This window comes from Pezoporus flaviventris, unplaced genomic scaffold (assembly GCF_033815535.1).
Source record: "Pezoporus flaviventris isolate CSIRO_AGI_PZ_B2104156 unplaced genomic scaffold, CSIRO_AGI_Pfla_v1 ptg000003l, whole genome shotgun sequence".
Taxonomy (NCBI): Eukaryota; Metazoa; Chordata; class Aves; order Psittaciformes; family Psittacidae; genus Pezoporus; species Pezoporus flaviventris.
Window position 1 is genome coordinate 3,402,206 of NW_026892551.1, and position 23,921 is coordinate 3,426,126.

At 39.5% G+C, this 23,921-nt stretch overlaps 1 protein-coding gene and 1 non-coding gene across 2 annotated transcripts in view; one reads left to right on the forward strand and one right to left on the reverse strand.

Annotated features, from left to right (window-relative positions):
* Positions 1-23,921, reverse strand: part of LOC133265042 (T-cell activation Rho GTPase-activating protein-like) — a 977,746-nt gene that overhangs the window by 410,491 nt on the left and 543,334 nt on the right. The window lies entirely within an intron of this gene.
* LOC133265089 (U1 spliceosomal RNA) lies at positions 18,515-18,679 on the forward strand. Its single transcript, XR_009741866.1, has one exon. It is a non-coding gene; the product is annotated as a U1 spliceosomal RNA (small nuclear RNA).

Consider the following 23,921-nt stretch of genomic DNA (forward strand, 5'->3'; position numbering starts at 1 on the left):
TTCACCAACACAAACCTACAGTGGAGTACATACAGACCAAAATAATAATATTGCATTCCACTTCAGTCAGCAGTCTGAACAGCAGGATTTGAACTTTTATGCTACAGGTGGACACCTTTGAGTTTTAGCTTCCCGTGAGCATCTGTGTAGAATTAATGTATTAAGGATTCACCTTCAAAAGCCTCAACTGTTCTGACTAGTCTGTTTCTTTATTTGCACTGTATTGCCTGAGCTGTGATAACCGGAAAATCCTGACCTATAGCTTCCTGTATGTAATCAGCAGTCTGGCTGTTGAATTAGGTCTACTTGATTCAGGATTTTTTGTTTGTTTGTTTTCTTCCTTGTTCTGCTACAGCTTATACCTGTTAATATCACGGTCTCATTATAAAAACCATCTTTTCTCCTGTGCAGCTTTAGAGAAGCTAGATTAAATCTATTAACATGATCGCTGTTTTCTGGTGAGCATACATTTAAAAAAGGCAGGTTAATCCACTATGTGGCAAATAAGTATAAGTAATCTTATTTATGTCAGGAGTATAAGGGATTACACTCCTTTGGATTATATTGTAAGCGGCGAGGAGAAGCAGACAGGCCAACCCAATATGGGTGATAAGCAACTTCTACTTTATTTGTGACGCAGTTCACACATATATAGGAGTGGTATTCAGCCACTCCTTCTTGGCATAACAGTATTGGTTAGCCCCCACAGCTTCCTCCACATTCTCCTCCCAGGTCCGGTCTCCGGCCACCTGTGGGGGCCACCCCCTGCCTTGCTTGCACAGTCCTCCAGAACTCTATGGTTCTGCTCTTAGAGTCATTCTGCAACATTATATTATTTTCATTAAAAAGAAATAATTGGTCATACATCATGTTATATGAAGTTATCTACCAAATCTGTTAGAAAGTGTCAAACCAGCCAATATATTGTTATGGAAAGGACAAAAATAAGTGTAGTGACTTCAATATTATATTTTGCATGCATATTAGAATGGTCTAAGTATTGGTGAATTTGTTCATGCATATTTATTTTGTCAAATAAAAAAAAAACTTAAAAAAGAATTTATGGCAACTAGAGATGCGGTTCATATTTTTCATTCTATAAGAACAATGTGTAATGAAAAACCAACTACACACCTTTACATTATTTGAATATTGCAAGACAAATAACAAGTTTGATTAAAATTACAGTTTCCCATCCCAGCTATAATGGTTTGCCAGCAGTTTTCATGTATTTATTTGGATTAAAATAATCAGAACTCCCCAGAAATTTCCTGGTGAATCTAATCTGTTATCTTGAATATGGAATGAGTAACTGTAAACATACCTGAAAAATTTGATAGGATAGCATAGGATAAAATATGTTAGAATATTTTAGTTGAAAGAAGCCTACAATGATCAACTGCTTAAACAATTCAGGGCTGAGCAAAATTTAAAGCATGTTATTGTCCAAATGTTTCTTAAACACTGATGGGCTGAGGTCATCAACCACCCCTCTAGGAAACCTGTTCCAGTGTTTGAGAACCTTCTCCGTATAGAAATACTTCCTAATGTCCAGTCTAAACCTCCCCTGGCACACCTTTCAACTGTTTGCCATGTGTCCTATCACTGGATCCCAGGGAGAAGAGATCAGCACCTCTCTCTTCAATCCCGCTCCTCATGAAGCTGTAGGTAGCAATGAGGTCACCCTCAGCCTCCTTTTTTCCAAATTAGATAAACTCGAAGAAGTCCTTAGCTGTTCCTCACAGGACATGCCTTCCAGCCCTTTCACCAGCTTTGTTGCCTTCCTCTAGACATATCCAAGTACGTTAAATGAATCCAGGTGAATATTCCTTAAGTGGTTTCATGGATATGTTTAAAATCATTACATAAAAACTTCTTGCTTGCCACTAGCATCTAAGCGCATTTAGTAGGTCAGATAAATTGAAACAAATGCTTGTGGCATGCTGCCTCATTTTAGGGAAAAAAACTTCTGGACTACATCCTTGTTGAATCATTTTTGTTCTGAGCTAGACAAATTCAGTTATAACAGGAAATTATGTTCACTTAAAACAAGTGTTAGTGCAATAATTTCTTCCTGATCCAGTGAAGAAGTTAATGCTCTTCTTTTTTTTTTCTTTTTTTTTTTTTTCCCAAGTTCTAATGTGACTTGTAGGCTTGTGAGTTCTAAAACCTGCTTTCCTTGGAGCTTGCTTTCTCCTCTATAGACAATATAATTATAAGCAATTTCAAAAACTGAGATAAGAAAACCATGGATTTTCCTAGGTTCTTCATTTCTTTTTTGAATTTTCTATTATATGTTAGCTATTTTAAAAAATGAAAAAAAATCAGTTGGTTGATCTGTGTTAGACTCTCTTCCATTTGAAAACAAGGCCACTAATTAATGTCCTTGAATAAGAACAAAAACTTATTACCAGTCTACCTCACTATTCAGATATTGAAATAAGAATTGATATAGTTACAGAACTCATAAGAGATGCAGAGATCTGTCAGTCCATTTCTCTGTCTTTTTGAAATTTTACATTAAATACCCCAACATTTATTTATTTATATAGACCCTTTGTTTAGAGCCTAAAAGGAATAGTGCTTTATACTCCCTTAGCTAGCTGTAATGCTGCAATTACAAATGGTTTCCTAAATTCTGTTGATATCACTGCTGTGCTTGTCCTCATTTATAATTGGTTTTAAGGTTCAGATAGGAAATACTTTTCTTTGATGTTTTCACAAGTGGGAAAAATTATGCGCCTTTTTGTGGATATCTCAACAGAAGGTAAACAATTTTAATAGCCTGTGGGATTTCTAATTAGAGCTAATTGTGGCTTGATTGACCTATCTTGACAGTAAGTACCTTACAAAACTTGTTTTCTTCACAAAGTGAGGATTTGTTTGCATGAGTAACTTCTATGCACTGAACATCAGAGGCAGAGAGCTGTTTGGCTGTGATCCTTTGAATTTGTTAATTTATACTTCATAACTTCTTATCCACTTAAAAGACAATAGCAAAAACTCAGACTCATCACTTGTGTATTTGTCGTGGTTTAAACCCAGTCAGGTAACTTGTTCACTCACTCCCAGTGAGTGGTGCCGAGCTGACAACAATCAAGGTCCGTGTCCGTCCCCCCCCCCCCCCTTCTGCACCGGGGCTCTCCCCTTCCCCGCTCCCGGAGGAACGGGGAGGAGGATCGAGAGAGTGCAACTCCTACGGGTTGAGACAAGAACAGTCCAGCAACAAATCACCACTGCTACTATCAGCTAAAACAATGATAAGGGAAAATAACAAGAGAAGAGAATACGATATCACCGGCCAAGAAAACGAGTTCCACCCGGAAGCCCCTGTTCTTCCGGGTAACTCCCAGTTACCCCCCACCCCGGGCATGACGTGCTGTGGTATGGAATACCTCCCCGGCTAGCCCGGGTCAGGCGCCCCGTCTCTGCTTCCTCACAGCCTCCCCTCCTCCCTGGCAGAGCATGAGCCTCACTGAGTCCTTGGTCAGGGTAAACATCACTTAGCAACAACCGACAACATCGGCTTCACCAACACTGTTCTCAAACTAGAAGTCAAAACACAGCACTGCACCAGTTAACACAAAGGAAAAACATGACTGCTACTGCTGAACCCAGGACATTATCCACCCCTTATTCCATACCATTCACGTCGTGCTCAGATCCCACATTTTCAATACACCATCGCTCTCCCATATATATACATCCATATACATACAGACCAAGAGGAAAAAATCATTTTCTTAGTGCATGGACCAATCCCTATAATGCTGCCGAGTCCATTCGGTCCATGATGTTCCAAGTTCAGTCTCTGTTGGGATGATGGCTGGAGGGAAGTCAGGGCCAGTCGCTGGTGACCTGGAGACATCTAGTTGATGGGCTATAAAAGCATTACACAGCAGGCAACGGCATACAATTGAGTTCACTGGCTGTTTTCCCCTAAAATCAAATCCCCTTGAGGTATACATCGGACTTCCCCATCTTCCCGCATTACCCACCAAGTATATCCAGGTCCCTGAGCAAAAGCAATCCCACGAGTGGGTTTGCCTTTACCTGAAGCAGGAATAACCCAGACTGTCTTCCCCAGCAAATTCTTCATATGCACCACGGGAACTTTGTCCCCCTCTACAATATGTAAAAGTTCTGACTGGGCTGGGCCAGCCCTGTTGGCAGATCCTCTGGTGTTGACCAACCAGGTGGCCTTTGGTAAATGTGTATCCCAATGCTTGAAAGTTCCCCCACCCATCGCTCTCAGTGTAGTTTTTAACAGCCCATTGTACCGTTCGATTTTCCCAGAGGCTGGTGCATGGCAGGGGATGTGATATACCCACTCAATGCCATGCTCTTTGGCCCAAATATCTATAAGGTTATTCCGGAAATGAGTCCCATTGTCTGACTCAATTCTCTCTGGGGTGCCGTGTCGCCACAAAATCTGTTTCTCAAGGCCCAGGATGGTGTTCCGGGCAGTGGCATGGGGCACAGCGTATGTTTCCAGCCACCTGGTGGTTGCTTCCACCATTGTAAGCACATGGCGCTTGCCTTGGCGGGTTGGTGGCAGTGTGATATAGTCAATCTGCCAGGCCTCCCCATATTTATACTTCAACCATCGTCCTCCATACCAAAGAGGCTTTAACCACTTGGCTTGTTTAATTGCAGCACATGTTTCACACTCATGAATAACCTGGGCAATAGTGTCCATTGTTAAGTCCACCCCTCGATCACGGGCCCATCTATATGTTGCATCTCTGCCCTGATGGCCTGAAGTGTCATGGGCCCACCGGGCCAAAAATAATTCACCTTTATGTTGCCAATCTAAGTCCATCTGAGCCACTTCAATCTTAGCCGCTTTATCCACTTGTTGGTTGTTCTGGTGTTCCTCAGTGGCCCGACTCTTGGGTACATGGGCATCTACATGACGTACCTTCACCACCAGGTTCTGCACCCTGGCAGCAATGTCTTTCCACAGTGCAGCAGCCCAGATGGGTTTACCTCTGCGTTGCCAGTTGCTCTGCTTCCATTGCTTCAACCACCCCCACAGGGCATTTGCCACCATCCATGAGTCAGTATAGAGATAAAGTACTGGCCACTTTTCTCGTTCAGCAATGTCCAGGGCCAGCTGGATGGCTTTCACCTCGGCAAATTGACTCGATTCACCCTCTCCTTCAGCAGTTTCTGCAACTTGTCGTCCAGGACTCCATACAGCTGCCTTCCATCTCCGATGCTTTCCCACAATACGGCAAGAGCCATCAGTAAACAAGGCATACTGCTTTTCACTTTCTGACAGTTTATTATATGGTGGGGCCTCTTCAGCACGCACCAACTCCTCCTCTGGTGACATTCCTAAATCTTTGCCCTCTGGCCAGTCCATGATGACTTCTAGAATGCCTGGACGACTGGGATTTCCTATTCGAGTTCGTTGTGTAATTAGTGCAGCCCATTTACTCCATGTAGCATCAGTTGCATGATGTGTAGAGGAGATCCTGCCTTTGAACATCCAGCCCAGCACGGGCAGCCGGGGTGCCAGGAGGAGCTGTGCTTCAGTGCCAATCACTTCCGAAGCAGCTCAAACCCCTTCATAGGCTGCCTGTATCTCTTTCTCAGTTGGGGTATAGCTGGCTTCAGATCCTTTGTATCCCCGACTCCAAAAGCCGAGGGGTCGACCTCGAGTCTTCCCTGGAGCTTTCTGCCAGAGGCTCCTGGTAGGACCGTTCTCCCCAGCTGCAGTGTACAGCACATTTTTTACATCTGGCCCGGTCCGGACTGGTCCAAGGGCTACTGCATGAACTATCTCACGTTTAATTTGCTCAAAGGCTTGTTGCTGCTCAGGGCCCCATTTAAAATCATTCTTCTTCCGGGTCACATGATAGAGAGGGCTTACAATCGAACTGTAATTTGGGATGTGCATTCTCCAGAACCCCACTGCACCCAAGAAAGCTTGCGTTTCTTTCTTATTAGGTGGTGGAGACATTGCTGTTATCTTGTTGATCACATCTGTGGGGATCTGTCTACGTCCATCTTGCCATTTTATTCCCCAAAATTGAATCTCCTGTGCAGGTCCCTTGACCTTACTCCGTTTTATGGCAAAACCGGCTTTCAGCAGGATTTGGATTATTTTCCTCCCTTTCTCAAAGACTTCTTCCGCTGTATCGCCCCACACAATAATGTCATCAATGTATTGCAGGTGTTCTGGAGCTTGCCCCTGTTCCAGGGCAGTCTGGATCAGTCCATGGCAAATGGTAGGGCTGTGTTTCCACCCCTGGGGCAGTCGGTTCCAAGTGAACTGGACACCCCTCCAAGTAAAAGCAAACTGTGGCCTGCACTCTGCTGCCAAAGGAATGGAGAAAAATGCATTGGCAATATCAATCGTGGCATACCACTTGGCTGCCTTTGACTCTAGTTCATACTGAAGTTCTAGCATGTCCGGTACGGCAGCACTCAATGGTGGTGTGACTTCATTCAGGCCACGATAGTCTACTGTTAGTCTCCATTCTCCATTAGACTTTCGCACTGGCCATATGGGGCTATTGAAGGGTGAGCGGGTCCTGCTGATCACCCCCTGACTCTCCAGTCTACGGATCAGCTGATGGATGGGAATCAGGGAGTCTCGGTTGGTGCGATATTGCCGCCGGTGCACTGTTGTGGTCGCAATTGGCACTTGTTGTTCTTCAACTTTCAGCAACCCCACAGCAGAGGGATCTTCTGAGAGACCAGGCAAGGTGGACAGCTGCTCAATTTCCTCAGTCTCCAAAGCAGCAATACCAAAAGCCCACCGGTACCCTTTTGGGTCTTTGAAGTACCCTCTCTTGAGGTAGTCTATGCCGAGGATGCATGGAGCCTCTGGACCAGTCACAATAGGGTGCTTTTGCCATTCCCTCCCAGTCAGGCTGATTTCAGCCTCCAGCACAGTCAACTCTTGGGATCCTCCTGTTACTCCAGAAATATAGATGGGTTCCACCCCTTGACAGCTTGATGGCATCAGGGTACACTGTGCACCGGTATCTACTAGAGCCTTATACTTCTGTGGGACTGATGTGCCAGGCCATCTGATCCACACAGTCCAGTAAATCCGATTGTTCCCTACCTCCACCTGGCTGGAGGCAGGGCCCCTCTAATGGTCGTCACAGCATTGGACACTTAAGTCGTGTTGAAAGGGATTATTCTTCGTTATCACAGGAGCTGGAGTAAAATCAGCTCTTCCACTCCATCTGGGAAACTGCTCACCAGAGACTGAAGCCGTAGCTCTCATGGGACGATCAGTCTTGGCCCTTGCTCCCCTCTTCAGTTCACTCACCCGTTCCTCCAAAGCTGAAGTAGGTTTTCCATCCCACTTTGTCATGTCTTCTCCGTGATCCAGCAGGTAAAACCATAGGGTACCCCGTGGCGTATACCTTCTGTATCTCCTCTCTTGAACTATAGGGCGTCTTTTGTTAATAGCTGAGACGTGTGTTGGTACACGTGAGGAGCTGGATAAATCAGATACATCGTCCCTCAATTTGTCGAGGTCCTGGGACAGTTTTTTCACAGCTGAGATGATGGAAGGAGTGTAAGTTTTCGCCACATGGGTCGTGTACATTCAACTTCATCTGGATCTATAGGTGTATCCCCGTTATTCGGCTTGATGTGATAGATCATCTCTACGATGGCCGATTCCCTCAGAGACTGGATGCCTTTGTCTATAGTAGTCCACTTGGCCGAACGACTCGTAACATCGTCCTTGTACGGGAACCTTTCTTTCACAGCTGCCAATAGCCTCCTCCAAAAGCTGAGGGACTTTTTCTCTCTTGCAATTGCTTTGTCAATTCCCCCTTCTGTAGCAAGTGATCCCAGCTGCTTGGCTTCTGTACCTTCTAGTTCGTGACCATCGGCCCCATTGTCCCAGCATCGGAGTAACCAGGTGATGATGTGCTCCCCTGGTTGACGGGTAAAATCTTTTCGCATATTCCGCAGCTCGGTTGAGGTCCGAGGTCGAGAAGTTACCTCTTCTTCTTCGTCATGTGATGATGACTCCTGATCAGATTCTGGACCGGGTGGTGAATTCATTGGTTCTTCATCTCGCTTCACCCTTTTTGCCTCCTTTTTGCTTGTTCTCTTGCGTACAGGGGCAACTGATATTGGTACGCATTGGTCCTCTGGTTTGGCTGCAGTGATTATCACTGTGGTTTGAGTAGCGACTGTACTTGTTGCTGGGGGTGGTGTAGCTACCGTGCTTGGAGCTGGGGTAACCGCGCTGTCTGTTGCAGTTGAAGTTTGAGCAGCTGCTGTACTTGCCACTGGGGTAGCTGCGCAGTTCATTGCAGCCAAAGTTTGAGTAGCGACTGTCGCTTTGCCCTCAAATCCGCCGACATTCTTTTCCTTTTGAAGGTGCTGGATAGTGTTGAACAAGGCCCTGTAAGCATAGGCCAAGCCCCAGCACGTTGCCGTGATTTGTCCATCTCTGGTATGGCCAGAATGACCACACACCTCATTTAAGTGTTTTACTAATTCTTCTGGATTTTGCAGTTGTTCGGTAGTGAAATTCCAAAATACTGGAGGGGCCCACTGACCTAGATACTTGCCCATACTATCCCACACACCCTGCCACTCATGGCTGTCCAGCCTCTGGGAAAATCTCTCGGTCCTCCTACATCGTCTTTTGACCCCAGACAAGACCCAAACCTGACTCTGCTTAACTCTTGAAATCAGTAGTGGGCAAAACACACTCTGTATGCGTGTTAGCATGGTGATTCCCATCACCATCAGCAAACAAGTCTCAACAGCATTAAAAGGCCATTCAAAAAATTCAAAACTCTCAAATGTAAATGGTCTGGGGGGACGACTAGGAGGGTAAAAGAATGTCTCCTTCACAGGTTGAGCACCTGAGAAGGAGAAAAAAGATGTGTAATTGCTAAGCACCTCCATCATATACCTCCCAAAGTATAAAGGTGGTGACCACACTGGGAACATAAACCAGATCTATTTCATGATCAATGATTCTATTGTATTACAAGTCATTACCATAAAGTACAATGGGATAAAAACCTTAGCCCAAGCCCCACACTTGAAAAACACTAATACAGCCAATACCGGATGGACGTAAGATATGGTATACTGAAACTGTGAGATCAAGAGGAAAAACCTTGAGAGCCAATAAATCAGCATTGTGACGAGTGACTATCAATCCAGTCAGATCTGTTCTTATCTCAACCCCTCGTGCCCCACGTTGGGCGCCAAAAAAAAGAAGAACTGTCGTGGTTTAAACCCAGTCAGGTAACTTGTTCACTCACTCCCAGTGAGTGGTGCCGAGCTGACAACAATCAAGGTCCGTGTCCGTCCCCCCCCCCCCCTTCTGCACCGGGGCTCTCCCCTTCCCCGCTCCCGGAGGAACGGGGAGGAGGATCGAGAGAGTGCAACTCCTACGGGTTGAGACAAGAACAGTCCAGCAACTATCAGCTAAAACAATGATAAGGGAAAATAACAAGAGAAGAGAATACGATACCACCGGCCAAGAAAACGAGTTCCACCCGGAAGCCCCTGTTCTTCCGGGTAACTCCCAGTTACCCCCCACCCCGGGCATGACGTGCTGTGGTATGGAATACCTCCCCGGCTAGCCCGGGTCAGGCGCCCCGTCTCTGCTTCCTCACAGCCTCCCCTCCTCCCTGGCAGAGCATGAGCCTCACTGAGTCCTTGGTCAGGGTAAACATCACTTAGCAACAACCGACAACATCAGCTTCACCAACACTGTTCTCAAACTAGAAGTCAAAACACAGCACTGCACCAGTTAACACAAAGGAAAAACATGACTGCTACTGCTGAACCCAGGACAGTATTGAAACATGTATTTTCTTATTCTGTTGCTGTCTACAAAATCAGAAACTAGCACAAAGTCTCTAGTGAATGAACATCTGAATATCATGGATAAATTATTCTCTGTACAAACACACACACAAAGTTGAAAGGGAATTATGAAATCCCAAAATTTTAAGGGTAATGTAGATGTTCAGTGCAAACGACCGAGATGAAATCGTGGACTTTTCCAGATCATTAGAAATCGTCTTTCTCATTTCACCAGACACAGTTCTTTTCTCCATTTTTTTTTGTTTCTACAGAAAACCCCACAACAACCTGTTGAGTGCTGAATGTTTTCCATAAGATATTCATATTGCTATATAGCATTCTGAACTTTCTGAACTTTTCTGGGGACCTTTGTATTCTTTTCTTTTGTTGTATCAGTGTTGTAACTGAATGTAGCCTACCCAGCAGTACCACCGAGATATGAGTCCTGACCATCTGCAAAACTTGAACTGACCTGTCTTACTCAGTATGATCTGGATAACAATGTTGGTTTTTTTTTCCATAACACATTTGGGCAACAACTTAGAAAGTGTCAGAAACTAGAGATTTAAACACTAGTTGGCCTCCTGGGATGGAGACTGGCTCAAGTTTGGCGGTTTATGCAGGTAGGAACAGATAAATAGTTAAAACAATTCCCCCATGGTGGAGGGAGTGACACAATACACAGTATTCAGTGCAGAAATTGAAACCAAAGGAGAGGGACTTCCACCATGTAGGGGTTGAGTCTTGGCCATGGATCAGCTGGAGTGATCCCTCCTTCCTGGGCTCGACTTTACTCCCAAATTCTCTACCTCTTCTCCCTCAGTGTCACAGGGAGACGGGGAATGGAGGTTTGGGCACTTCATCATACATTGTCTTTGCCGCTCCTTCCTCCTCAGGGGTAGGACTCCTCACAGCCTTCAAAAAAGTATACAAAACCATGTGACAATTAGGAGGAATCCTTCTTCACTGACCTTGTTTTTGCAGAGTTGCTGCTCCCACATATGCTCACTTTTCTCTCTGTCTTTGAACTGTTTACAGAGGACAGTACACAGAACAGTCACAATAGGGGCATTTACATGTTCACTGTTGTTATGAGTGCATATATATATGAAAAAACATACATGTATTTGAATTTGTATAGTGAAATGCATGCATAGTGCAGATAACACAATATCTATTTTACTGCTATAAAAGGAAGAGCATTAAAGTTTTTATGGAAAGAGTTGTTAAGGCTTTTAAAGTAAAACTGCAAGCCAACATGACCAAGCTATTTGTAGAAAGAATATTCTGTCCTGTGGGTTCTGTGTCAGGAAGCAGAAGCAATCTCAATTGAATTTTCTATTGCTTTTATTCCTGTTGCCTTGACATCCTGTATTAGCTGTTTGTGGTATTATATATGCCCCCATGACAGATGAAGGAGCATTGTGGGATGATTATTTTCTTTAAATAAAAATGAAAAAAAAAGGAAGGAAAATAATAAGAATAGCCAATTTTCTTTTATTTCCAATAAAAAGAAAAAATGATAAACGAGCCACAGCTTTGCTCTTACTTCATGTCACTATAACCTTAAGGACAGCTTTTTAAGGAAGGGAGGAAAGAAAGAAATAAAGGAAGGAAGAAAGGAGGAGGCAAGGAACAAGGAAGAGGGGAGAGAGAAATGTTGTAACTAATCACAACAGATTTTTCCATTACTAACTAATAAATGTGATTAAATAAATTCAAATGAAAATCATTTTGTTTTATGGAAATACAATAAAAGATAATCACCAAGACTACTAATCAGCTTTTGGTACATAATTATTTGCTCACTGTGCTAACAAAGATGACACATGTTGAAGTTCATGGAGAACTTCCTCCTGTGGGAGGAACTCGACGCAGGAATGAAGGAGGAGTGTGAGGTGTCCTCCCTCTGAGAAGGAAGGAGAGGCAGAGACAGTGTGTGATTAACTGACCACAGCCCCTGTTCCCCATTCCCCTGGGCTGCTGGGGCAAGGAGGTAGAGAAAATCAGTAGTGAAGTTAAGCCTAGGAAGAAGGAAGGGGTGGGAGGAAAGTACTTTTAAGATTTGGGTTTATTTCTTATTATCCTGTTCTGATTTGATTGGTGATAAATTAAGCTAATTTCCCCAGCTCAAGACTGTTTTGACCATGATGGTAATTTCTGAATGAGTCTTTCCTGTCCTTATCTTGACCCATGACATTTTCATTATATTTTCTTGCCTCTGTCCAGTTGAGGAGGGGAAGTGATAAAGCAGCTCTGGTGGGCCACTCTTTGGTGACCTCATCCACTCTTTGTAGGTTTTCTGTCAAGGTCTTTCACCACCTTGGTCACCTTCCTCTGGACACACTCTAATAGTTTGGTGTCCTTCTTGGGCAAAACTACCCACAGTACTCGTGGTGGGGCTGCATCAGGTCAGTGTAGAGTGGGACAATCACATCCCTCAAATGTCCAGCTGTGCTGTGCTTGATGCGTCCCAGGACATGGTTGGCCCTTTTGGCTGTCAGAGCACACTGCTGACTTGTATTCAGCTTGCCATTGAACCAAAACCCATGGGATATTTAGATTGGATGTTAGGAAAAAATTCATCACAGAGAGTTTAATTAAGTACTGGAACAGGCTGCCCAGGGTGGTAGAGGAATCACTGTCCCTGGAAGTGTTAAAAAAACATGAAGATGAGGCCCTCAGTGACAATAGATTAATGGTGGTATTGGCAGTCCTGGGGTAATGGTTGGACTTCATGATCTTAAAGGTATTTTACAACCTAGTTGATTCTGTGATTCTATTTTATACGCCATCAATTCTACTTCAACTTTTTTTTTTTTTTCTTACAGGTTGCCTCACCTATAATCAGTCTATTGTAAAAAAAATAACTTCCTGGATCAGAGAGATATGTTTCTGTGAAAGGAAAGTAGATAATTCATAATACATAAGAAAATACAAACCAAAACATTGAAATATGTAATAATGCCAAAGATAAATAAAATATGAAAGCTAATATTTTAGGTTTAGCAAAGCAAAGAACTGAGGATGAAGTAACTCAGCTGCAGGTACATGGATAGAAATTTACTGATTATAGAGGATGCAAATCCTAAAGCACACATAAAGCTCATTCAAGTTTAAGAAATTCTAGTCCAGAATTTCTTACTTAAGACCAGTGTCACTCTGTTTGGCAAACCCATTGACTTTAGTGAGATCACAAGATTCAACTCAATATAAAATTATAGCAAGCATATAAAATTATTATAAGGATGCTGGGGAAGGACTCTTCATTAGGGACTGTAGTGATAGGACAAGGGGTAACGGGTTCAGACTTAAACAGGGGAAGCTTAGATTGGATATAAGGAGGAAGTTCTTTATTGTAAGGGTGGTGAGGCACTGGAATAGGCTGCCTAGGGAAGCTGTGAATGCTCCATCCCTGGCAGTGTTCGAGGCCAGGTTGGACAGAGCCTTGGGTGAGATGGCTTAGTGTGAGGTGTCCCTGACCATGGCAGGGGGGTTGGAACTAGATGATCTTAAGGTCCTTGCCAACCTGAACTATTCTATGATTCTATGATTCTATGATACTTGATTATCAGGTAGTCCTACTAAGACTATTAATTCCCATTTTAAAGGCCTCTTTCATTGCAGATTTGGTTATAGGATTGATGTAATTGTTTTCACTAATTATATTCTTATAAACAAACATTCACATTTGTAAGTGTAAAATTGATTTATATGGGTATATTGATGTATTTTTCTTTGTATGTCTACAGTAGAATTAACTAATTTAGCCTGAGATATTTATCAGCTAACCCCTCCAGGCTTCTTTTTATACTCAATGGAGAGAAATAATCACTTTTATAGAATAACTCACACTAATTTAGACATCTATTTCATGAATGAAGAAATATTTGCTACTCTCAATTGTTCTCTATTGACTGTAAACGAGTCTTCTAAAAATTCAGATCTAGAGGTCTACTTTACATTTACTTCTAGTCAGATATATTTCAACTGATGTATTCCATTCCACTTACCATTTTAGGATAAGTATTTATATGCAATGTGCTGATAGTAAAAACAAACATTGGCAGGTCCAAAAATAGTAAAACATTTTTCATTAAAAATCTGGTTAATTTCTGAATTGCATTCATCGAATGAAAAAGAGAAGTTACTTTTACAGGATTTCAGTCAATCTTGCCAAGTGAAAAGTAGATTATGAAAACAGTTCTGGATATAATTCCAAATATGAATCAGTTTATATAAAATACTATCACTCATATAAAAAATTGTCTAAACTTCTTAATAGAATATTACTTTCACTGACGATAACTAAAACCATTGTGAATCAATACAATGTATGTATTATGAAAAGTAATATATTATATAATGATATTTACAGAGTTGTGAAAATATTCAAAAGGGCACTGTCTTAAAAATATTCTGAGTATATATAAACAAGTTCAGATTGTTTAAAATCTAGAATTTTCCAGTATCCAAGTTACCTGAAAAACAATGACACAGGATTCAGATAAACCAAGCAAAATGGTACCAAGTCACAGGGAGGGGTGCACCAGCAGTAAAGCAACCAAGAAAACATCAAAACCAAAAAAGCACCATCAAAAAACAACCAACCAAACGCCAAAACCCCCACACATTTAAGTATCCCTAAAAGCATTGGGGGACACTTCAGTAAATGGTATACAGAGAGGCTAAAGCTTTTTCCAGATCAGAAGTATTTTCCTGAGCTTGGAATGCATTATTCTATGAAGTCATACAGCATGGTATTTGCTACAGTTTGAGAGGATTAGTTAATTGAAATGTTCATGCTGGATTAAGTGGATTAAGGACATTTTCTTTCATGACACTAAATGCTAAATTAATTCAGTCTAATGATGGTTACATCATGGGAACATCAGCTTCCTGATGTCTCCTTTCTTTGAGTGAAATGTCCTCATGATGTTCATAACTTAACTTACCTTCGATACGGCTACCTGTAGTAGGTTTCAATGAAAAGTACTAGACATTACATTGTTTTGAAGAACAAACTATAGCAGGAAAGCAAATTCTGTGAGATTGCTGTAAAAGAATTTTTACTTGTGTGAATGACCAGCTTAGTGGAAAAGAAAATTTTTAGAGAATTCATTATTGCAGTGTCTTCCTGCAAACTCACTAGTTCATGAGAAAGATATGAAAGAACTGACAAAATTTGAGTCTTAGAAAAGGCGTAATAATAAAAAAATCAGTAAATCAATAAGATCTCCACTGATAGTATATTACAATGTGCTTCTTGCACTGTTAGATTTTAGATAAAATATCTAAATTAATTTCCTGTATCCTAAAAGCAACTTGGTTTTGGGCATGACTTTTTGGTAAGTGTGCTAAAATATTAGGGGAGAGATTGGTGAATGTTGTGTTCTAAATGGTGTATGCAATAAATAATTCTAAAAAAAATAAAGAAATTGGGCCATAGAATCTATTGTAAAGAATGCATTCCAGATTTAAAATTTGCTATTGTTTTCTGAAACAGTGTAAATAAATCTTATTTTAAATATTAAATATTATTTTTCTACTTCAGGAAAAGAATAATCACATTTGTAATGGAGTACAAAAAAGCAGCCAGTTAGTATATATACTATTTCATTCAACAGAGAGGAAAAGCAACTCCTGAAATCATTTTCTGAAACATGGTTTGATAACCTTACATGTCAAACCACGCTTTTAATCTAAACTAAGTTCCTTTATAACATAAGCCAAAAAGTTTTGATCATTGATTGCTGCAATAAAGAAATTGCTTTTCCTGGGTAGATTGACATTCTTTCTCATAACAACTAACTGGCCACACTACAAAATGACAAGTGGCATTAGGGATTTGCAAGTAGCGTGGTTTAATGCTGACCTACCTATGGGGGAAGACAGCAGTTTCTCCTATACTTCAAAAATTTTAAGTCTTCCCAATTATAATCATTCTGTCAAGTCAATTCCCAAATTCCTCTGTTCCCCTTTCTTGGCTTTCAAATCTTTGGGTTGTCACTGGCTTCCAAGCATGTGACAGATGCATGATCTTGTTTTTACCTCTGTGTGCTAGTGCAATTTTTAACTTCACCTCCTTTATTTTCGGAAGCAGGAGCAGGGGGGGAGGGCAAGTATTTTTTTCCTAGTACCTTATAGTATTAACTGCACTCTTTATCTGAGAGCTATCTTGCATAGCTAGACCTGAATGTGTGTTGTTCTTAGTTTTGCAGATACATAATAATGCGTCAATTTTGTAGATACATTATTATGGATCTCCAAAACATGGGGGAGGAGTTGGTAAACATGATTCAATCTGGGTGACTGAGGAACAGGGATACTGCAAAAGGTAATCTAGTTCTTAATATTCCCGTAAATTAGGGGGCTTTTTAGCATTTCCTGCAGTGTTTCTGTCTTTAACTGATAACAAATTTGTGTCTTTCAAATATTTCAACATATACATCTGAGGAAAGTTGGGGCTTTTTTTGTTTGTTTGGTTGTTTTTTGCGGTTTGCTTTGTTTATTTGGTCTTTTGTTTTTTCATTTGTTTGTTTTAATTGCTAAGCACCTGTGCTCTTCCAAATATCCCTAATCAAGCAATTCTAACCAAATGCCCCTTCTTCCAAAGTGGCTGGAAGAAATTAAAGGTATGGCTGTCCAGTGCCATACCTTTTAAGCAGATTGCCAAGCTACTCTTAAAATTAATAAAATGATAAAAGGTTATGCACCTACAGCTATATATTTGATAGAGTGTTTTCTAGTTCTGCAAATACAATGTATTTAACAAATACAATATTTGTTAAAACGGAAACAAGTAGTGATAGGACAAGGGGTAACGGGTTAAAACTTAAACAGGGGAAGTTTAGATTGGATATAAGGAGGAAATTCTTTCTTTTTAGGGTAGTGAGGCACTGGTATAGGTTGCCCAGGGAGGCTGTGAATGTTCCATCCCTGGCAGTGCTCAAGACCAGGTTGGATGAGGCCTTGGGTGATATGGTTTAGTGCGAGGTGTCCCTGCCCATGGCAGGGGGGTTGGAACTTGATGATATTAAAGTCCTTTCCAACCCTAATTATTCTATGATTCTATACCTTTTTTTCTGACTTCCTGATTATTTTGTAATGTTACAGGAAATATTCTTCATTCATTCAGCTGGTATCAGCTGGAAATCTAAGCACATTAATGAGTCATTAAAGGCATTGCAATAACTTGTAGCAGGTGCACCATTAAAATCAGTAATGGAAATTATTTATGGACCTCTAGATAGGGATGTATGGATAATTTTAATAATACTGTCACATTTGATACGCTAAATATGTAAAATATCTGGATCTGGCCATCTAAGAAAGCTGTTAAAGGGTGAAGAGAACAAACAAATTTTTTACTATGTGTGTCAGACACTTTCAAAACTTCAGAGCTCTTATTTTCAAAGTGAAGATACATGGCCTTATATTTATATCAATGGATATGTCTACAGAGTTAAACAAGCTTGAGCATTCATCCCCTAATCATCCCCATTGATTGAACATTAACTAATACCTAATTTCTTCGCTAACCATCCCTTCCCAACATAGTATGTTGTAAGCATAAAAATGTAATTTACAGGCAAATAGGTATGGTATGATAGAAAGGGCCTTGAAAATGGAGGCCCGGGATGCAAGGTAGAAGAATACTGGTATGGGACAATAATAAAAAGGGCACAGGTTTAAGCTGGAGACCCTGGGACTATAATCAATTCATCAAACAAGAAAAAAAGCAAAAACCCACAAACATACAACATATGTAGAAAAATGCAACAAATTCAGGACCAGAGGACCCTGAGGAGCAGTGGGATGGTGAGCATGCCACCAGAAGAAACAATAGATGCAAGAAAGTATGTTTATAATAATTTAAACTTTATTATTATAATGAAATTTCTTCTGAAATGTATTCTTTTTTCCTTTTTTGTTTCTTTCCTCTATGATAATTAAACCTGGACGAACAAGTTATTGATTAAACTGTTAAGATTTCAGTTGAATTAAAACTAAATTCTTCAAACATACTTATGTATTTCACCCAAAACAAGGTTTTGAGTAGCCACTCCATGGATTTCTTCATGAGGTCATGTACATTGCCATAATTGCTTTGAGTATCCAAAAGCAAGAAACTCCTCTTAATTCACTATTAAAAAATAATAAGACAATGGGTATGTATAGATATTTTAAAATACCCAAATATCAAAATCTCATATTAAGTCCCTCAAAGAGGCAACGTATTATTACATAATCCTTCTCAGCCTTGTGCTACCAATAACCCATAAATAGAACTGTTGTAAATATTTTAATGAAATATTTTTCCAGAATAAAGCACAATTTTGCTAAATTAAATGTTTTCATTAAAAAAAAAGATTCTTATGATTATGCGATATATGAACATTGCAGTAACAATGATTCTGACAACAGTATATCCAATTTTGTTTGAGGATAAAACCCCCACTCAAAACATACTTATTCGTATTTGTCTTATGCATTTTATATTAATCCAATGTAATATTTACTATGTCCAATTAATGCTCTATAGTAAAATTTTCTGATATCAACTACATAAATATTAAAATGTGTGGAAAGTAAATGTTTTTCTATTTTCCAAAGTATTCACATAGTGATTTATTTAGCTGTACAATTATTTTTTCAAATTCAGATCAGGAAAATTCAAAAAGGTCAGAACATCCTTACAGAACATACCTGGCAGGGGAGACACCATGATCAAGCATGTGGTTTTCCCAGGGAGAGGCTCATCCCTTCCGCTCCGGGTGTGCTGACCCCTGTGATTTCCCCAAATGCAGGAAACTCAACTGCATAATTTGTGGTGGTGGGGGGACTGCAATTTTTTTTTTTTTTTTCCTTGGGTGGCATGGTTTAGTGTGAAGTGTCCCTGCCCATGGAAGGGGGGTTGGAACTAGATGATCTTAAGGTCCTTTCCAACCCTAACTATTCTATGATTCTATGATTCTATCCCAGTGAATAAAATCATAGCTGATCCTTGCTATCATAAAGTGGTAAATAATTCACAATGATGTTGTGAATGATATATTGATAGTGAACAGTGAGTGAAAATATACGTATTGTCATATCTATATTTCTCTACCCTTAGTTATGCTATATTTTAACAGAAAATTCAAATGAAATAGCTTTTATTAAACTTTTTTTTTTTTTAAACGTGGTTGCTATGATGAGTCAGAAATCCGTGAGGATAATGTGTCCATAGATTCAGTGAAAGTTCCTTAACAGTATGGCTCAGTACAGGAAAGTAGCTTAACTGTTTTGATTCACTCCTTTTCTGTTTCTCTAGTTTAGCAAAATCAACATTTTAGTAATTTCATTACATATTCCTACCCTATAATAGAGATAGGTTTAAATCTATGGAAGAGATTAAAAAGAAGTCAATGCATGATTTACCTTTGAAGTTTTAGGGGTTTTGAACATATAAGGAATTTATTTACATTTATCATTTTGCAGATTCAAAATGCAGTAAAAATTGAATAGTTGACCTTCCTGACTGTAGAGATACAGATACAGTATTCTTATACAATGGGAATTTTCTAGCATAACCTCTCTGATTTTCTATGAATCATTCTTATTTGCTTTATGCTCAGTAACATGTATCTTAATGAGTAGTACCCTCCACAGATTCACAGCCTGTAAAAAATCAAGCTGTAAACATTCAAGATAATCACAGCATTTTTTTAGCAGACAGAATACATTATTTTGTGGACTGTTTTCAAATTCCAAAATCGTGATATGTATTTTATCCATGTAATCCAAATAATCCAGAACAAGGGTATAATAAGGCATGTGCTACCTATGCTATCCCTTTTTAAGAACACAACCTTCTGCAAATAAAAATCACAACCAGAATTGCCATACAGAAGTACATTGGTTTCAGAAAATTATCATGTCATCTTTTCTTTGTCTGAATCATAAAGAAGAGAAGAATTTATGTTTGGAAGCACTAGTCAAAGAATTTTCTATTTACAAGTGAATATTTGGCAATAAACTGTTAATGAAACCTGGCAATAAAAGGTGGATAAATGTTATGGAGTGCTGAAGCCTCCTATAGAGTGTGTTAAATGATATTGTGGCAGTTCATGAGCTGACACTAGATATACTACTACAGAAAAAGCTTGCAGCATTTCTGGATGATAGCAAAGTCCATCATAAAATGTACTGAATATTTTGCAGACTTTTCACTCATGGAAACTCAGGGTTACTCAGATCTGATGAAGGCTGTATAGTTAGCATGCTAACAGCTGAGCCTATCCTATTCATCTGCAAAGTGCTTTCCACGACCATTTCAAATTAGCAAAGGCTCTAGCATGGTCTATTATATCCAGTTGTTGGTTTGGAAGCTATTGCTTTGCACTAACACAAAATGAATCCTATAAGCTTCAAAGGCATATTAGACACAACAAATGTATAAGTTGGCAGGAGTGGTTCACATCGGATGGCTCATGTTGCATAGTATTTAGATCCTGTCTGAAATTCCTGAGCTTTGAAACTGAATCAGTTGTGCATTTTGCTACTGACATATCCATGAAAAAATATTTGTGGGTTGTTTTTTTTTTTTCAGTTTGGGTTAGGTTGGTTTGTTTCTGGTTTGCACATTTTAGAATAAAATTATACAGATATTAACATCAAACAATTGTTCAGATGCGATGGAGTTTTAATTTTTTTTCTGAAATATTTCAGATTTTTTCCTACTCCTGATTAAAAAGAAAAAGAGAAAAAAGTTGTATTTCTTGCATTTTTTTTAGATTCATAGGACCGTGAGAAGAAAGATGCATATTTCCCTCTTCATTTTGAAAGACTTTAATGGTGGAACAATTTCCACAAATGTTTGATGTCTCAACTTGACCTCTCTTGTCAGAAAGAGAACATTATAGAGTGTGACTTGTCACGCTTGTAATAGATATTAAAATATGAATTTGACATTGCATTCTATTCCAGTTTCTTGTTTTTAAAATAAGACTAAAACCACTTACTAGCTTCAAAGAATGCATCAAATATAAATCAGCAGTTTCTTGACTGATCAGATATTGCACCTTATGCCCCTGAGGAACAGTCCTTCATTGCGAATTCTTTCCTACTGATTAACCAGTTTAAAAATCTGTGACAAGACTTAACCTTTTATCTTCTAGTTATCCCTTAAGTCTAATGAGCTTTTGTGTACCACATTACTAGAAAAAAACCTGAAGGCATAAATTACATCAATTAGGGTAACATTCATTTATTGTTTATTAATTTTTCAATAACCTTTAGAGGTTAAGAAAGCATAATTTTCACTTGTATGAATTTGTGACTATAACGTGATACTGAGTCAGATATTCTACTAATCTCAATTTAATTACACTCTAAATCAATTCCGTACCAGCACTGAGATGAAGTACCCAGGTCTGTAATTCCCCAGATGTTTCTTCTAAATAATTGAAGAAAAAAGAAGAATACCAATCTAAAAACCTTCATTATGGGTAAATTCACACTGTTTTTCTGTAACAGCGGTAACAAGAAAACTCACAAATCTCAGACATATTGCCTTTTTCTGTCATAGAATCATAGAATGGTTTGGGTTGGAAGGGGCTTAAAGATCATCTAGTTCTAACCCCTCTATTGTGGGCATTTACAGCTCCCAGTACACCAGGTTGCTCAAAGACCCATCCAACCTTCCTTGCTTGTCCCTTCTGAACACACTCCAATCATGTGATTCATCCCACCAAGTTTCTGTGATAGGTATCAGGTCATAGTTTTCCATCTGGATAGTAGACCAGGTCCTCCTGTTTGATTCTTTACCATTTCGGTTCAGGCACTTCAGCTTGGCTATCAGCCACATCTCCATTTTAGAGAACCTCACCCTCATTCCATTGAAATTAGCTATCATATTGTTATTTTCTGATATTTAATATATCCTAAGTTATAACTTTTTTTCTCTGGTTCAGAGCTCCTACCTAAAAGTTATACCTGTATAAACATTCAGAATTATTATGCAGTCAAAATATTACAGAAATAATTTTCTGCTTTTCTTTTTAATAGAAAAAAGTATTTCCTGAAAATGTTTCCAGCTAATGTGTAGGCCAACCAGCACCTTCATTTTTAAAAAGTCACACTTTCAGTACAGCAAACTCAAATAAAATCAGGGTTCATTCACCACTCAAGTTCATAAAAGGCATAAAATGTTTTGAGCCCTTTAGCAAGTAACTTCATCTGCAAGTCAAAAGGCAGATCTGATATACTAACTTCCATAACTTTTGCTTCTCTAAGAAATAGTTTAGAACTATTAAACCCATATGTACTTCTTAGAAATACTGTATTAAGTACCTCAAAAGGTGGCTTAAAGCTGCAAGATCAATTAAAAAAAATGTATTTTATTTCATATTTTTGTCTATTCTGCTTGTTTGTGTTTTAATTACAGCAATCTAACCCAGTCACCACCCAGTGATGAACACAGTAACCAATTCCTTACAGTTCAGTATCATCAAGTTTTAGTTTAGCTTCAGTTCAGCATGTTAAATCTCTGGACTAGAAGAATACCATAACCTTAGCTATTTACTGGAAAGAATGGTTACACCTCCAAAAATGGAGGGGGAAAAATTGCTTCAGATACTCAGCCTATGTTTAATATTTGAATTCCATCAAGCATGCTTCCTGGAGAAATGCCATTCAGGATTTAATTTGCTTTAAAGACTTAAGGCGTAGGGCCAAACTATGTACTGAGGGCCAATTTATGTACATCCAGGACTCCTAAATATCCATTCAATTGCATTACTCTCCCACTTCCTGGAATAGTTTAATCTTTTTTGTAAGTGAAATGATGAAAGAGGTGCTGTTGCGCAGAGAAGCACATATGAGGGCCAGGATGAACAAGGTTTGGATGTAGGGATATGAAGAAGACCACATTTAAACAGCATCATCTGAGCAGTTGCTAAGAAGAACTGAAACAGATTCAGTCAGCATCAGAAAGAAGAGTTAAAAATGCATTTATAATTTAAACTTATATACATAATTTTTAGTATTCAATCATTATACCACTAGTAAGAATATGTACTAAAGGGCATTGAGTACCCTCAGTGTCTCTTTAAGAATAAATAGAAGTGTCCCAAACGTGTCAGCTTTTCAGGGTATGAGACTGTCCTAATACAACATAGGTAAAATAAAAATGGTAGTAAGCCAACAAGAATTCTTTTAAAAACGTTACTTTGTCTCAGCCTTTTCTACCTCATAGATTAAAGGGGAATGCTAAATGTATGCAAACAGTAGCTGTTGACATAGATGGATACCTAAGGGCAGGGAAGCAAACAATACCTATCTAAACCATACAGAAATCAAGCATCCTATCTCTTAGGATGCCCTTACCCCAGAAATCAGACCTGCTGTTACACAAAAGAAATTTCTAACATTGAGGCTGGAACAGCTTTTCATCAATAAGGTTCAGCTTGTTTTCTTTACATCCTGTATAGCAGGGGCTCCCTAAATCTACAATATTTCCCTAACGTCTTGTTTACATGAGAGGTTAGTTACAGTCATTGACTCCAGTGGCCATATTCACAAATTTACAAATATTCGGTACTCATTAGTATATCTTCCCCGCTCTGGAGATAAGTTCTAAATGTGGCTCTCAAATTGGTTCTCTCAGGTAAATTAATCCCATCCCATGACTATTCTAGCTTCCAGCATTCTATAATTTTATTATGTTTCCTTTTGTTGGGAAAGGGGAATTAGTTAATTTTTCAAGCCTTCCTAATTAAGAGCATAAAATTTTAAACATTATTGCCAGTATTCAAATAACAGGCACAAACAATTATTAAATGGCTGTTGTGGTCATTTTTACAAGAATTACTGGGTGCCTGACATGTATTTAGGAGACTTAACTCTTGATGAAATCAGTAACAGCTTAAGAAAAAGTTTTTTTCTACATTTCAAGCTAAAAAATTTCAGAAGATATTTAGGTGCTTACCTCCTAAACTGTAATGGACTTCTCAGGTCTGCTGTGAGGAAACATTTCCTTCTGAAAAGAACCTGGTTGCTGTGTGAATGACTGCTGGACAAACCAACTTCATGATGCAAGTACACTTTAATAGGGGTTATGAAGG